Below are 16170 nucleotides of genomic sequence, written 5' to 3' on the forward strand. Positions count from 1 at the left end.
ACAGACGGGAGACTCCGGCAGCACAGGAGAGGAGAAAGGCTCTGACAGCGCTGGAGAGGCGGGAGACTCCGACAGCGCAGGAGAGGCGAGGTGCACTGTAGGCCTGATGCGTGGTGCTGGCACTGGTGGTACTGAACCGAGGACACGCACAGGAAGCCTGGTGCGGGGAGCTGCTACCGGAGGGCTGGGGTGTGGAGGTGGTACTGGATAGACCGGACCGTGCAGGCGCACTGGAGCTCTTGAGCACCGAGCCTGCCCAACCTTACCTGGTTGAATACTCTTGGTCGCCCTGCCAGTGCGGCGAGGTGGAATAGCCCGCACTGGGCTATGCAGGCGAACCGGAGACACCGAGCACAAGGCTGGTGCCATGTAAGCCGGCCCAAGGAGACGCACTGGGGACCAGATGCGTAGAGCCGGCTTCATGGCATTTGGCTCGACGCTCAATCTAGCCCGGCCGATGCGCGGAGCTGGAATATACCGCACCGGGCTATGCACCCGCACTGGGGACACCGTGCTCACCACTGCATAACACGGTGCCTGCCCGGTCTCTCTAGCCCCCCGGTATCCACAGGAAGTTAGCGTAGGTCTCCTACCTAGCGTAGCCCTACTCCCTGTGAGCCTCCCCCCAAGAAATTTTTCTTCCATCCGCTACGCCGTGCTGCCTCCTCATACCTGCGCCTCTCAGCTTTCCCCGCCTCCAGTTCTTCCTTGGGGCGGCGATATTCTCCAGGCTGAGCCCAGGGTCCTTTACCGTCCAGTTCGTCCTCCCATGTCCATTTCTCCAGGTAGTGCAGCCTCTCCCACTGCAGCTGCTGCTGCTCCTGCTGCTGCTGCCTCTGTTGCCTCTCCTGTGGCTCCTGCCTGTTGACACGCTGCTTGGTCCGTTTGTGGTGGGTGATTCTGTAACGGTTCTCTTGGTGTGAAGGAGAGTCGGACCAAAATGCAGCGCGTAGATTGCGATCCATGTTTTAATAAACAAACGTAACACGAATCTAAATACAAACACTACAAAAAACAATAAACGTAACGAAAACCGAAACAGCCTATACTTGTGTACACTAACACATAGACAGGAACAAGGACACTAAGGACAATCACCCACGACAAACTCAAAGAATATGGCTGCCTAAATATGGTTCCCAATCAGAGACAACGATAAACACCTGCCTCTGATTGAGAACCACTCCAGACAGCCATAGACTTTGCTAGATCACCCCACTAGCTACAATCCCAATATATACACACCACATACAAAAACCCATGCCACACCCTGGCCTGACCCAATACATGAAGATAAACACAAAATACTTCGACCAGAGCGTGACAAAAACACAAAACTTCATATAGTAATCCAGTTTTACTATATAGTGAATAGAAATATAGGTTTTCTTTTCGAAACGTGCTAGCAATTTATACAACTGCTCGCTGGACATGTGGGTAGTGGGTGTGGTCCCGTTGGGCGTTGGGTGTTGTCCTGTACGTCAGCTTGAAAGGAACAGCTATACATTTTTGTAAACAACAGCTGGTGCACAATATCTAAGGAAGTCTCGAGCTATTGCTCGCCTGAGGTAGAGTTTCTCATGATAAGCTGTAGACCACATTACCTACTGAGAGAGTTTTCATCTGTATTCTTTGTAGCTGTTTACATACCACCACAGTCAGAGTCTGGCACTAAGATAGCATTGAATGAGCTGTATTCCACCATATGCAAACAAGAAAACGCTCACCCAGAGGTGGCGCTCCTAGTAGCCAGGGACTTTAAAGCAGGGAAATTTAAATCAGTTTTACCTAATTCCTATCAGCATGTTAAATGTGCAACCAGAGGGAAAGAACTCTGGACCACCTTTACTCCACACACAGAGATGCATACAAAGCGCTCCCTCACCCCACATTTGGCTAATCTGACCATAATTTCATCATACTATTCCTGCTTACAAGCAAAAATTAAAGCAGGAAGCACCAGTGACTAGATCAATAAAAAAGTAGTCAGATGAAGCAGATGCTAAGCTACAGGACTGTTTTGCTAGCACAGACTGGAATATGTTCCGGGATTCCTCCAATGGCATTGAGGAGCACACCACATCTGTCATTGGCTTCATCAATAAGTGCATCGATGACATCGTCCATTGGGGCGGCAGGGTAGCCTAGTGGTTAGAGTGTTGGACTAGTAACCGAAAGGTTGCAAGTTCGAATCCCCGAGCTGACAAGGTACAAATCTGTCGTTCTGCCCCTGAACAGGCAGTTAACCCACTGTTCCTAGGCCGTCATTGAAAATAAGAATTTGTTCTTAACTGACTTGCCTAGTAAAATAAAGGTAAAAAAAAAAAAAAAAAAAAAAAAAGTGACCGTAGGTACATACCCCAACCAGAAACCATGATTTACATGCAGCATCAGCACTGAGCTAAAGGCTAGAGCTGCCTCTTTCATGGAGCGGGACTCTAACCCGGAAGCTAATAAGAAATCCCGCTATGTCCTCCGACGAACCATCAAACAGGCAAGCGTCAATACAGGACTAAGATCGAGTCGTACTATACCAGCTCTGACGCTCGTCGGCGGTGGCAGGGCCTGCAAACCATTACAGACTACAAAGGGATGCATAGCCGAGAGCTGCTCAGTTACATGAGCCTACCGGACGAGCTAAACTACTTCTATGCTCGCTTCGAGGCAAATAACATTGAAACATGCATGAGACCACCAGCTGTCAACATTTACAAGGCCGCAGGGCCAGACCGATTACCAGGATGTGTACCGCGAGCATGCGCTGACCAACTAGCAAGTGTCTTCACTGACATTTTCAACCTCTCCCTGTCCGAGTCTGTAATACCAACATGTTTTAAGCAGACCACCATAGTGCCTGTGCCCAAGAACACTAAGATAACCTTGCTAAATGACTCACGTCTGTAGCCATGAAGTGTTTTGAAAGGCTGGTCATGGCTCACATCACTGTCATCCCAGAAACCTTAGACCCACTCCAATTTGCATACCGCCCCAACAGATCCAAAGATGATACAGTCTCTATTGCACTCCACCCTGCCCTTTCCCACCTGGACCACTGCCTGGTATGGCAACTGCTCGGCCTCCGACCGCGAGACACTATAGAGGGTAATGCAAATGGCCCAGTACATCACTGGGGCCAAGCTTCCTGCAATCCAGGACCTCTATACCAGGCGATGTCAGAGGAAGGGCCTAAAAATTGTCAAAGGCTCCAGCCAACCTAGTCATAGACTGTTCTCTCTGCTACCACACAGCAAGCGGTACCGGAGCATCAAGTCTAGGTCCAAGAGGCTTCTAAACAGCTTCTACCCCCAAGCCATAAGACTCCTGAACATCCAGTCAAATGGGTACCCAGACTATTTGCATTGCCACCCCCTCCCATCTCCACGCCACTGCCACTCTGTTGTCATCTAAGCACAGTCACTTTAATTAACTCTACCTACATGTACATACTACCTCAACTAACCAGTGCCCCTGCACATTGACTCTGTATCGGCAACCCCCTGTATATATTGTCGTTTTTTACTGCTGCTCTTTAATTACTTGTTTCTTTTCTCTTGTTCTTAACTGTATTTTTTTTTCTGTTGGTTAGGGGCTCATCAGGAAGTATTACACTGTAAGGTCTACACCTGTTGTATTTGGCTCATGCAACTAATAAAATGTGATTTGATTTGATGCATACACACACACTCAGCTTTTTTAAAATTAAATCTTTGGAAATCTGTGGTGTTTGAAATCCACTATCAGAGGAAACAAATCTGATCTTAGTCTCTGTGTCATCTGTCTGGTGTAATTTCAGAAGAAGCCAGCTACTCAAAGTCCTAGGAGGATCTTAGCTTTGGCCCAATGAAAAGGGATGAAGCTGAGACAAACGAGTGGTGAGTTGTGAAACTGACAGTAAACACCAATGCCAATAGAGGGAGTTGGCATCAAGGAGGACATGGCTTATCCTTTCAGCCTGACTTCAAGGAGTGCATCTGAATAAATTGTATTTCCTTGATTCCTCTCGTCCTTTCTCCTTGCCTCCTTCTCAAAACGCAATGCAGAAGAAGAGATAGGGGAGGAACCTCCGATCTTCTGCACCAATGTGCTTTAAGGAGGAGACTAGGAGGGAGGATGGGAGGAATCAAGGAACTAAAATTGACATTCACCCCAGGGCTTTCTATCTCTGTGTATACTGACTAGCCTAGTACAAGTCACAGCTAGAAGAGTTTTCTCTCTCTGACTGTCATATCATCATTAGTGTGAGAATAAATGTACTGGAGTAGAACATGTGACTAGGAGGGCGATGTGGTAATCAATTAACAGGCCTAACAACCAAAATAAGCCGGGTTGTATTCATTAATGCTTAACATAGCAAACATGTATTGCACCATAGCAAAAGGTTTTACACCGTAGCAAAAGGTTATACACCGTAGCAAAAGGTTTTACACCGTAGCAAAAGGTTTTACACCGTAGCAAAAGGTTATACACCGTAGAAAGGTTTTACACCGTAGCAAAAGGTTTTACACTGTAGCAAAATGTTTTACACCGTAGCAAAAGGTTATACACCGTAGCAAAAGGTTTTACACCGTAGCAAAAGGTTATACACCGTAGCAAAAGGTTTTACACCGTAGCAAAAGGTTTTACACTGTAGCAAAAGGTTATACACCGTAGCAAAAGGTTATACACCGTAGCAAAAGGTTTTACACCATAGCAAAAGGTTTTACACTGTAGCAAAAGGTTTTACACCGTAGCAAAAGGTTTTACACCGTAGCAAAAGGTTTTACACTGTAGCAAAAGGTTATACACCGTAGCAAAAGGTTTTACACCGTAGCAAAAGGTTTTACACCGTAGCAAAAGGTTATTTATTTTTTATTTTACCTTTATTTAACTAGGCAAGTCAGTTAAGAACAAATTCTTATTTTCAATGACTGCCTAGGAACAGTGGGTTAACTGCCTGTTCAGGGGCAGAATGACAGACTTGTACCTTGTCAGACTTGTACCTTCTGGTTACTAGTCCAAAGCTCTAACCACTAGGCTACCCTGCCACACCGTAGCAAAAGGTTATACACCGTAGCAAAAGATTTTACACCGTAGCAAAATGTTTTACACCTTGCAATGGAAAACAAGTGTTTGTTTCTGTTTGGGCCAACTGAGGTAGACCCTCTCAGTTTCAACCCTTTTGCTTTAGTGTCGTCCTAGTGAATATGACGACACTGCTCTCAGGAATATAACAATTTACCGAGAGTCATGTTGATGGAATGTGTGTACCAAACTAGGAGAGTATGTCCTCAGGTGCAGACAGAAAAGAACTGGCTGGGAACCATTTCCAAGAACTGCTCTCATGTATAGAAATGTAAAACCGAAAGTCATGTTAATAGTTTCTGTTTCACAGTTCTGGATGCTCTGTGAATCACCTGGCCCTAAATCTCTCTTTGTTTCTTATGTTCTTGCAGAACACTGGATAAGGACAGGATAACACTGATCCCCTCCTCAGACACAACTAAAGATTCTGAGCAAGTGAACTTCTACTGTATTCCTACTGTATTAATATTGTATTACAGTACATATTCCCCACTCCCCTGTATAACACCTCCTACCATGCCGTTGATAGTGTTGCTCATCTCCCAGCTGCTGTGGGTGCGTGTGGCTGCCCTGTTGATCTCCTGCGTCATCTTCAGTGTGTCGGCCCATGGGGCCTCCCTCTCTGGGGTGGGAGACTGGTGTGTGTTCTGCTGGGCTTTCAGCTTCACTAGAACCCTGCTGGTGCTGCTGATGGAGCACTTTGGCTTCCAGGCCCGAGGCCCCGTCTCCTGGAATAACTTCCCTATCACCATGGCCTGCTACGCCACCCTGCTCTGGACTCTCTGCCTCCATCATCTTCCCCGTCTACTTCCTCAAGGGCCAGCAGAACCACAGGGAGGCCTGAAATTAACGCATCTTCTCCAAAGTCACCTCCTGCCTGGTCACATGGCCTACCTGTGGGAGGTGACCCTGACACTGGCGCTGCAGGGTGAGGTGGCGGGCTGCATGGCCACGGCTCCAAGCCTGCTCAAGATGTGAAAGACCTTCATGGCCTGCATCATACTCATGCTGGTCAGCGATCTGGTGTCGTACGATCAACACACAGCTCTCCAGTGGTGCATGGCAGTCTACTGTATCTGGTTCATCCTGTCTGTGGGTGTGGTGGTGCTGTGTGTTGGGGAGTGTATTGGCTGCCTCCCATTCCCCTTTACACGCTTCCTGTCAGCCTACGGTCTCCTGGCTGTTGTCATTTACCTGACCGCCACCATCATCTGTTCCGTGTTCCAGTTTGACAAGCGTTCCAACCGTCCCCATTACACCGGCTTTAAAGTCTCTGCACTGGCTGCCTGTGAGTTTTAGAAGACATTTTAAGATGATTCTATTGGTTTTCAAATCAATCCATGGTTATGCACCCCAATATATATCAAACATACTTTTAAATGATGTACCCAATAGGTCCCTCAGGTCCTCTGCCACTGGCCTTTTAACTATCCCAAAGCCTAGTACCAAGAGGCATGGAGAGGCAGCCTTTAGTTACTATAACCCCTACCTCTGGAATAGCCTGCCTGAGAACCTGAAGGGGCCGAAACTGTGGACATATTTACAAGAGATTTTTAACCACACCTTTTTAGCTTTGCTTTTCCTTAGAGTGCATTTTCATAATATTTCATGTGTTATAAATATTTAAAATGTTGTTTTCTTTTTTCCTGTGATGCGCATTGTGTTGCATTCATGTCTGAAATGTGCTATGTATATATATATGTATATATATTGATTTGATTTGATTGTTGATCATGCTATTTTATTGAACAAGTTGTCCTCAAATCGGCCTGGGCCCTGACGCCTGCTCTTGGTTTCATCAGTAGCGGTCTGTGGGTAAAAATCACTGGGGAAGTCAAACCTGAAGAAAAGCCTTATTACAACCTATGTGTTGTGATTGTTGCGTTGCTTTCTCTACAGCCTGTTAGTTCGTATGTCTTGCCACTGTGATATATAGTGCATATGGAAAGTATTCAGACCCCTTGATTTTTCCACATTTTGATACATTACAGCCTTATTCTAAAATGTATTATATTGTCCCCCCCTCCATCAATCTACACACAATACCCCAAAATGACAAAGCAAAAACAGCAAAAACAATTTTTTTTTTTTTAATTGTGCTTCCCACAATAAGTTGTGGGGGGACTTTAACCCATTACTCCTGACAGAGCTGGTGTAACTGAGTCAGGTTTGTAGGCCTTCAGGCTCGCACACGCTTTTTCAGTTCTGCCAACACATTTTCTATAGGATTGAGGTCAGGGCTTTATGATGGTCACTCCAATACCTTGACTTTGCTGTCCTTAAGCCATATTGGAACAACTTTGGAAGTAAGCTTGGGTTTATTGTCCATTTGGAAGACCCATTTGCGACCAAGTTTTAACTGATGTCTTGAGATGTTGCTTCAATATATCCACATAATTTTCCTTTCCTCATAATGCCATCTATTTTGTGAAGTGCACCAGTCCTTCCTACAGCAAAGCACCCCCACAACATGATGCTGCCACCCACCTTGCTTCACGTTTGGGATGGTGTTCTTCGGGTTGCAAGCCTCCCCCTTTTTCCTCCAAACATAACAATGGTCATTATGGCCAAACAGCTCTACTTTTGTTTCATCAGACCAGAGAACATTTCTCCAAAAACATACGATCTTTGTCCCCACGTGCAGTTGCAAACCGTGTCTGGCTTTTTTATGGCGGTTTTGGAGCAGTGGCTTCTTCCTTGCTGAGCGGCCTATCAGGTTATGTCAATATAGGACTCGTTTTACTGTTGATATAGATACTTTTGTACCTGTTTCCTCCAGCATCTTCACAAGGTCCTTTGCTGTTGTTCTGGGATTGATTTGCACTTTTCGCACCAAAGTACATTAATCCCTAGGAGACAGAAGTGTCTCCTTCCTGAGCGGTATGACGGCTGCGTGGTCCCATGGTGTTTATACTTGCGTACTATTGATTGTACAGATCAACATGGTACCTTCAGCCATTTGGAAATTGTTCCCAAGGATGAACCAGACTTGTGGAGGTCTACAATTTTTTTCTGAAGTGTTGGCTGATTTCTTTTGATTTTCCCATGATGTCAAGCAAAGAGGCAGTGACTTTGAAGGTAGGTCTTGAAATACATCCACAGGTACACCTCCAATTGACTCAAATTCTGTCAATTAGCTTTTAAAGCCATCATTTTCTGGATTTTCCAAGCTGTTTAACGGCACAGTCAATTTAGTGTATGTAAACGTCTGACCCACTGGAATTGTGATACATTGAGTTATAAGTGAAATAATCTCTCTGTAAACAATTGTTGGAAGAATTACTTGTGTCATGCACAAAGTAGATGTCCTAACCGACTTTCCAAAACTATAGTTTGTTAACAAGAAGTTTGTGGAGTGGTTGAAAAACTAGTTTTAATGACTCCAACCTAAGTGTAACTTCCGACTTCAACTGTAAGTATTCAGACCCTTTACTGAATACTTTGTTGAAGAACCTTTGGCAGTGATTACAACCTCGAGCTTCTTTGGTGTGATGCTACAAGCTTGGCACGCCTGTATTTGGGGGGTTTCTCCCATTCTTCTCTGCAGATCCTCAGGTTGGACGTGGAGCGTTTCCAGATCTCTCCAGAGATGTTAGATCGGGTGTCAAGCCCGGGCTCTGGCTAGGCCACTCAAGGACATTCAGAGAGTTGTCCCGACGCCACTCCTGCGTTGTCTTGGCTGTGTGTTTACGGTGTGACGACCCTCCCACTCTGTCTGCCGTGGTTCTCTCTTTGTTCTTGTTTCCTTATTAGGATGCCGGTGGGCGGAGTTGGGAGGGTCGTCAGCTACATGGGAAACACCTGGGCCCGGTGTCTCCCAGGATAAATACACCACTTCCCCATTCATAGGGGAGTCTCTCTTCATGCAGACACTTTGATAGTTTTTGTTGTGTTTCTTGGTGGTTTTTGGTTGTTTGCTTTAGCACCTTTCAACACCCTGCATTATCACATTCATGCATGCAAAACACTCACTTACACTACTGATTACTGATTACACACACCATTGTATATTTTCCTTAGTTGCTTTATTTAATAAATATATATTTTGTTACTCCTTACCTCCACGTTGTCTCCCTTTTGTTATGGGCTTTGAGCCGGTTCGTGACAACGGTCATTGTCCTGTTGGAAGGTGAACATTTCCCCAGGTACAGAGTGCTCTGGAGCATGTTTTCATCAAGAATCTCTCTGTACTTTATTCCTTTTATCTTTCCCTTGATCGTGACTAGACTCCCAGTCTCTGCCACTGAAAAACATCCCCACAGCATGATGCTGCCATCACCATGCTTCACCTTAGGGATGGCGCTAGGTTTCCTCCAGACGTGACACTTAGCATTCAGGCCAAAGAGTTCAATCTTGGTTTCATCAGACCAGAGAGTCTTGTTTCTCATGGTCTGAGAATCCTTTAGGTGCCTCTTGGTAAACTCCAAGCAGGCTGTCACATGCCTTTTACTGATGAGTGGCTTCTGTCTGGCCACTCTACAATAAAGGCCGGATTGGTAGAGTGCTGCAGAGATGGTTGTCCTTCTGGAAGGTTCTCCCAACTACACAGAGGAACTTTGGAGCTCTGTCAGTGACAATTTGGTTCTTGGTCACCTCCCTGACCAAGGCCCTTCTTGCTCAGTTTTGCCTATTGATGTGCTTGTTTTTATATTGTGCAGGGCTCATTTGTAAAAGAGACTTTATTCTCAATATGACTTCCCTGTCGAAATAAAGGTAAATAAATATACCACTGGTGTTGGAAAGTATCAGTGTTAAAAGGGCAAAAATTTGAAAAGTGTAAATTCAACACATTTGTCACGAATCCCACCGAAGATGGTGCCTCTTCCTGTTCGGGCGGTGCTCAGCGGTCGTCGTCGCCGGCCTACTAGCTGCCATCGATTCCCTTTTTTGTTTCTGTTAGTTTGATCTGATTGGTTACACCTGTTTTGAGTTTAGTTTTGTTTGTGGGCTATTTAAGGGCACTAGGCCAGCCGGCTTTTGTGCGGGCTTGTTTTCTGTTCATGGTGTTGGATTATTTGTGGATTCTATTTTTCCGGACAGTTTAGTCCTGTCTGTTTTGGACTGGGTCTTTTATGCGCCATTGTGTTTGGCATGTCCGTTTTCACTGTCTGTGGAATAAAGATCCACGTTCTGAACTAACCTGCTCTCTGTGCCTGACTCCTCCACCCACTACTCCTAGAAGCCGTTACAGAAGCCCGCACCATACAATGGAGTCAGCAGAAGCAGCAACCACCCCTCTACCATCAATGGAGGAGTGTGTCCATCATCATACAGCTGTCCACCATCGGATCGGTTCAGCTATGGACCAGATGATGGAGAGGATGGAGCGATGGGAGAGGAGTGGTCTAGGGAGCAGATCAGTTTCTACCTTATTGATTCACCTGGGTTTCCAGTGGTGTTGGGGGTTCCCTATTCACAATCCCCTCATTTCCTGGAGACAGTGGGCTCTTCAGGGGTGGTCAGAGGAGTGTTCAGGTAGGTGTATAGGAGTTTCCATCAGTGCCACGTCAGTGGAGAGTCCAGACCAGGTCTCCACTGTGCGCATTCCCCCAGAATATGCCGATTTGGCTATCGCTTTTAGTAAAAAGAAGGCGACCAAATTACCACCCCATCGACGGTGGGATTGCATGATAAACATCCAGGAAAACGCTGCACTTCCCAGGAGTCACGTGTACCCATTGTCACAGGAGGAGACATTGGTTATGGAGACATATGTCACAGAATCTCTGAGACAACCCGTCTCCTCGAGTTTCTTTTTTGTGAGGAAAAAGGAGGGAGGATTGTGTCCGTGCATTGATTATCGAGGTCTAAATTCGATCACAGTGGGATTTAGTTATCCGCTACCTCTCAAGTGCGTTTTTTTCTCACAAAGCTGGACCTCAGGAGCACGTATAATCTGGTGCGTATTCGGGGAGGAGTCGAGTGGAAAACAGCGCTTAGTACCACATCAGGCCACTATGAGTACCTCGTCATGCCTTATGAGTCTTCCAATCCTTTGTAGATGAGATTCTCAGGGACTTGCACGGGCAGGGTGTGGTGGTATATATTGATGACATCTTGATCTATACTGCCACACGCGCCGCGCATGTCTCCCTGGTACGCAAGGTTCTTGGGCGACTGCTGGAGCATGACTTATATGTCAAGGCTGAGAAATGTGTGTTCTCCAAACAAGTCGTTTCCTTCCTGGGTTATCGCATTTCCACCTCGGGGGTAGTGATGGAGTGTGACCACGTTAACGCTGTGCGTAATTGGCCGACTCCAACCACGGTAAAGGAGGTATAGCGGTTTTTAGGGTTTGCCAATTACTACCGGGGTTTTGGCCAAGTAGCGGGGGTGGGGGGGTGCGTCTACGGTGGTCGGCCAAAGAGGCAGATGGAGCCTTCAACCAGTTGAAGGCGCTGTTTACTGAAGCTCCAGTGGCTGTGTTGGGCGCATCCGGACCCTTCGTTAGCATTCATAGTGGAGGTGGATGCGTCCGAGGTTGGGGTTGGAGCCGTGCTGTCACAGCGCTCGGGCACGCCACCGAAGCTGCGCTTTCTTTCCCTGCGCTTTCTTTTCTAAGAAGCTGGGTCCTGCGGAGCGGAACTATGATGTGGGGGGCCGGGAGTTACTAGCTATGGTAAAAGCCCTGAAAGTGTGGAGACACTGGCTTGAGGGGGCTAAACATCCTTTCCTCATCTGGACTGACCACCGCAATCTGGAGCATATCCGGGTGGCGAGGAGACTGAATCCGCGTCAGGCTAGGTGGGCCATGTTCTTTACACGCTTTAGATTTACGATCTCTTACAGACCAGGTTCCCTTAACACTAAGGCCGACGCGCTGTCCCGTCTCTATGACACCAAGGACTGGTCCATCGATCCTACTCCCATCCTTCCAGCCTCTTGGCTGGTGGCCCCGGTGGTATGGGAGGTGGACGCAGACATCGAGCGGGCGTTGAGGGTAGAACCTGCGCCTTCATAGTGTCTGACCAGTCTTAGGTACCGTTGGTGTCCGTGATCAATTGATTCGGTGGGCTCACACACTACCTTCTTCGGGTCATCCGGGGATTGCGAGGACAGTGCGGCGTCTTAGGGGGAAATACTGGTGGCCCACCTTAGCTAAGGACGTGAGGCTCTATGTCTCCTCCTGGTCGGTATGCGCTCAGAGTAAGGCTCCTAAGCACCTGCCTAGAGGGAGGTTACAACCCCTCCCGGTTCCACAACGGCCCTGGTCTCATCTATCGGTAGATTTTTTTACTGATCTTCCCCCATCTCAGGGGAACACTACCATTCTGGTCGTTGTGGATCGGTTCTCTAAGTCCTGCCGTCTCCTCCCATTGCCTGGTCTCCCTACGGCCCTACAGACTGCGGAGGCTCTATTTACCCACGTCTTCCGGCACTACGGGGTTCCGGAGGACATCGTATCTGATCGAGGTCCCCAGTTCACGTCCCGGGTTTGGAGGGCGTTTATGGAGCGTCTGGGGGTCTCGGTCAGCCTTACCTCTGGTTATCACCCTGAGAGTAATGGGCAGGTGGAGAGAGTGAACCAGGAAGTGGGTAGGTTTCTGAGGTCGTATTGCCAGGACCGGCCAGGAGAATGGGCGAGGTACGTCCCGTGGGCAGAGTTGGCCCAGAACTCACTCCCTCACTCATCCACGAACATGTCGCCATTCAAATGCGTACTGGGCTACCAGCCGGTCCTGGCTCCGTGGCATCAGAGTCAGACCGAAGCTCCTGCGGTGGAGTAGTGGGTACAGCGCTCTAGAGAGACCTGGCGGGCAGTCCAGGACTCTCAAGCAGGCCAGTGAATGGCAGAAGAAGAGCGCTGACCGCCACCGCAGTGAGGCCCCTGTGTTCGCACCAGGGGACAGGGTCTGGCTCTCGACCCGAAACCTACCCCTCCGCCTGCCCTGCCAGAAGCTGGGGCCGCAGTGTGTGGGGCCATTTAAAGTCCTGAGGAGGATAAACGAGGTGTGTTATAGATTGCAACTTCCCTCTTACTATTGCATCAACCCCTCGTTTCATGTGTCTCTCCTCAGGCCGGTGGTAGCTGGTCCCCTACAAGAAGGTGAGGTACCGGAGGTCCCTCCGCCCCCTCTGGACATCGAGGGGTCCCCGGCGTACACACTACGAGCTATTTTGGACTCGAGACGCCGGGTGAGGGGCCTGCAGTACCTCGTGGACTGGGAGAGGTACGGTCCGGAGGAGAGGTGCTGGGTACCGGGAGGGACATTTTAGACCCTTCCCTCTTGAGGGATTTCCACCGCCTCCACCCGGATCGCCCTGCGCCTCGCCCTCCGGGACACCCTTTATCTACTTCCCCAGAGTCAGATGAACTTGTTTTGCTAAGTAGCGTTAGTGCAATGACTGGAATTGCTAGCATGCTAGCTGTTCCTGTAGACTTCCAGTCATAGCGTTAACACTAGTTAGTATTGGCTCGCGAAACGACCTATTAACTTCCTTCATATTTGACGCAGATACATTAAAAAAAGATATCCACAAGTTCATATGAATCTGGGGAAGTAGATACAATTATGTGATGATGCCGAAAAGTCCCATTAAAGTTTGATCCTGCAATTCAAAATGTTGTATTTAGCCTGCTACAAATGAGAAGTGTACAGGAGGAGACTCACCATAGAGATACTCTACAGAGAATCTAGGAAGATCCATTTAGTTAACAAAGTGGGACAATTTCTCTTTACTTAAACTAGATACAATATAACAGAAAGACAGAGAAGTTGCTCAGAAAGTTCCTATGTTCCTTTACTCTTTTGGATCAAAGCAATAGTCAAGTTTGCTTATACGGAAAAATATTGCACTTGTTCGACAAGGATGGACAGTGAGTATCTTGGGGCGGCAGGGTAGCCTAGTGGTTAGAGCGTTGGTAACTGAAAGGTTGCAAGTTCGAATCCCTGACCTGACAAGGTACAAATCTGTCGTTCTGCCCCTGAACAGGCAGTTAACCCACTGTTCCTAGGCCGTCATTGAAAATAAGAATTTATTCTTAACTGACTTGCCTAGTAAAATAAAGGTAAAATTTTGAAAAATCTTCTTGTTTATAGTTTTTGGGGGAATTGTGACATGTAGTTTTGTTGATTCATGTAGTTATTGTTCATGAACTCATTTTCATTAAAGGGGCAACCAGCAGTTTATCATTGTCTCTGATTGGGGACCATATTTTTGGGGGGGACCATATATTTTACTCTTTTAAATGATTACAGAAGGAGTGTGTTAAGGCTTGTATTCCATACTCTGTTGATTAGAATTGCTTGCCAAAACAATAAAAGAGCTCAAATCAAATTTTATTGGTCACATACATGTGTTTAGCAGATGTTATTGCGAGTGTAGTGAAATGCTTGAGCTTCTAGTTCCAACAGTGCAATAATATCTAACAGGAAATATATAACAATTTAACAACATATACACAATACACACAAATCTAAGTAAGGAATGGAATTAAGAATATATAAATATATGGACGAGCAATGTCAGAGCGGCATAGACTAAGATACAGTAGAATAGTATAGAATACAGTATATACATATGAGATGAGTAAGGCAAGATATGTAAACATTATTAAAGTGACGTAATTAAAGTGACTAGTGTTCCATTTATTAAAGTGGCCAATGATTTCAAGTCTGTGTATATAGGCAGCAGCCTCTCTGTGCTAGTGGTGGCTATTTAACAGTCTGATGGCCTTGAGATAGAAGCTGTTTTTCAGTCTCTCGGTCCCAGCTTTGATGCACCTGTACTGACCTCACCTTCTGGATGATAGCGGGGTGAACAGGCAGTGGCTCGAGTGGTTGTTGTCCTTGATGATCTTTTTGGCCTTCCTGTGACATCGGGTGCTGTAGGTGTCCTGGAGGGCAGGTAGTTTGCCCCCGGTGATGGGTTGTGCAGACCGCACCACCTTCTGGAGAGCCATGCGGTTGTGGGCGGAGCAGTTGCCGTACCAAGTGGTGTAAAGCCCAACAGGATGCTCTCAATTGTGCATCTGTAAAAGTTTGTGAGGGTTTTAAGTGACAAGCCACATTTCTTCAGCCTCTTGAGGTTGAAGAGGCGCTATTGCGCCTTCTTCACCACAATGTCTGTTTCAGCTTGTCAGTGATGTGTACGTCAAGGGACTTAACTTTCTACCTTCTCTGGGGCGACAGGATAGCCTAGTGGTTAGAGCGTTGAACTAGTAACCGGAAGGTTGCAAGTTCAACCCCCGAGCTGATAAGGTACAGATCTGTCGTTCTGCCCCTGAACAGGCAGTTAACCCACTGTTCCTAGGCTGTCATTGAAAATAGGAATTTGTTCTTACTTGCCTAGTTAAATAAAAAATAAAAATAAAAAATGCTGTCATGTGGATGGGGGGATGCTCCCTCTGCTGTTTCCGATCATCTCCTTTATTTTGTTGAGGTTGTTTTCCTGGCATCATACTCCCAGAGCCCTCACCTCCTCCTGTTGTTGTTGGTAATCAAGCCTACTACTGTTGTGTTGTCTGCAAACTTGATGATTGAGTTGGAGGCTTGCTTGGCCACACAGTCATGGGTGAACAGGGAGTAGAGGAGGGGGCTGAGTACACACCCTTTTGTGGCCCCAGTGTTGAGGATCAGTGAAGTGGTGGTGTTGTTTCCCACCTTCACCTAGGGGCGGCACGCCAGGAAGTCCAGGACTCAATTACACAGGGCGGGGTTCAGACCCAGGTCCTCGAGCTTAATGATGAGCTTGGAGGCTACTATGGTACTATGGTAAAAGCTTAACGGTTGGACAAGATGGCTACTGGACTAGAATACTGGTGTATTTCAGCAAAAGGTAAATATATTAAACTACTGATGAACTGCTAAAGAAGCACACAGCGACCTATGCTTTTTTAATGGACAAAAGTCTTTAAAGTAAAAAATATATAAGATTATTATGTATTATTTTCTCTTCTAAATTATTTCTCAATTTTAGGACTGTGGAATAAGTATTCCATATTCTGTTGATTTATCTATTTATAAAACAGGAGTGTATCACATTTGTCAGCAATTATTAACAATCTACACCACACAACAGCAGTAGAGAGGCTATCTTTCTCTTTCTGTCTGTATCTGGCAGAACACCTCCCACTCTCTTCTGAGAAATCAAAACTGATCGGAATCT

At 46.7% G+C, this 16170-nt stretch overlaps 1 pseudogene; it reads left to right on the forward strand.

The window, feature by feature from the left end:
• Nucleotides 1-5394: 5394 nt before the first annotated feature.
• LOC115115140 (myeloid-associated differentiation marker homolog) lies at nucleotides 5395-6639 on the forward strand (annotated as a pseudogene).
• The last annotated feature ends 9531 nt before the right edge of the window (nucleotides 6640-16170 follow it).

This window comes from Oncorhynchus nerka, linkage group LG12, assembly GCF_034236695.1.
Source record: "Oncorhynchus nerka isolate Pitt River linkage group LG12, Oner_Uvic_2.0, whole genome shotgun sequence".
Lineage (NCBI taxonomy): Eukaryota > Metazoa > Chordata > Actinopteri > Salmoniformes > Salmonidae > Oncorhynchus > Oncorhynchus nerka.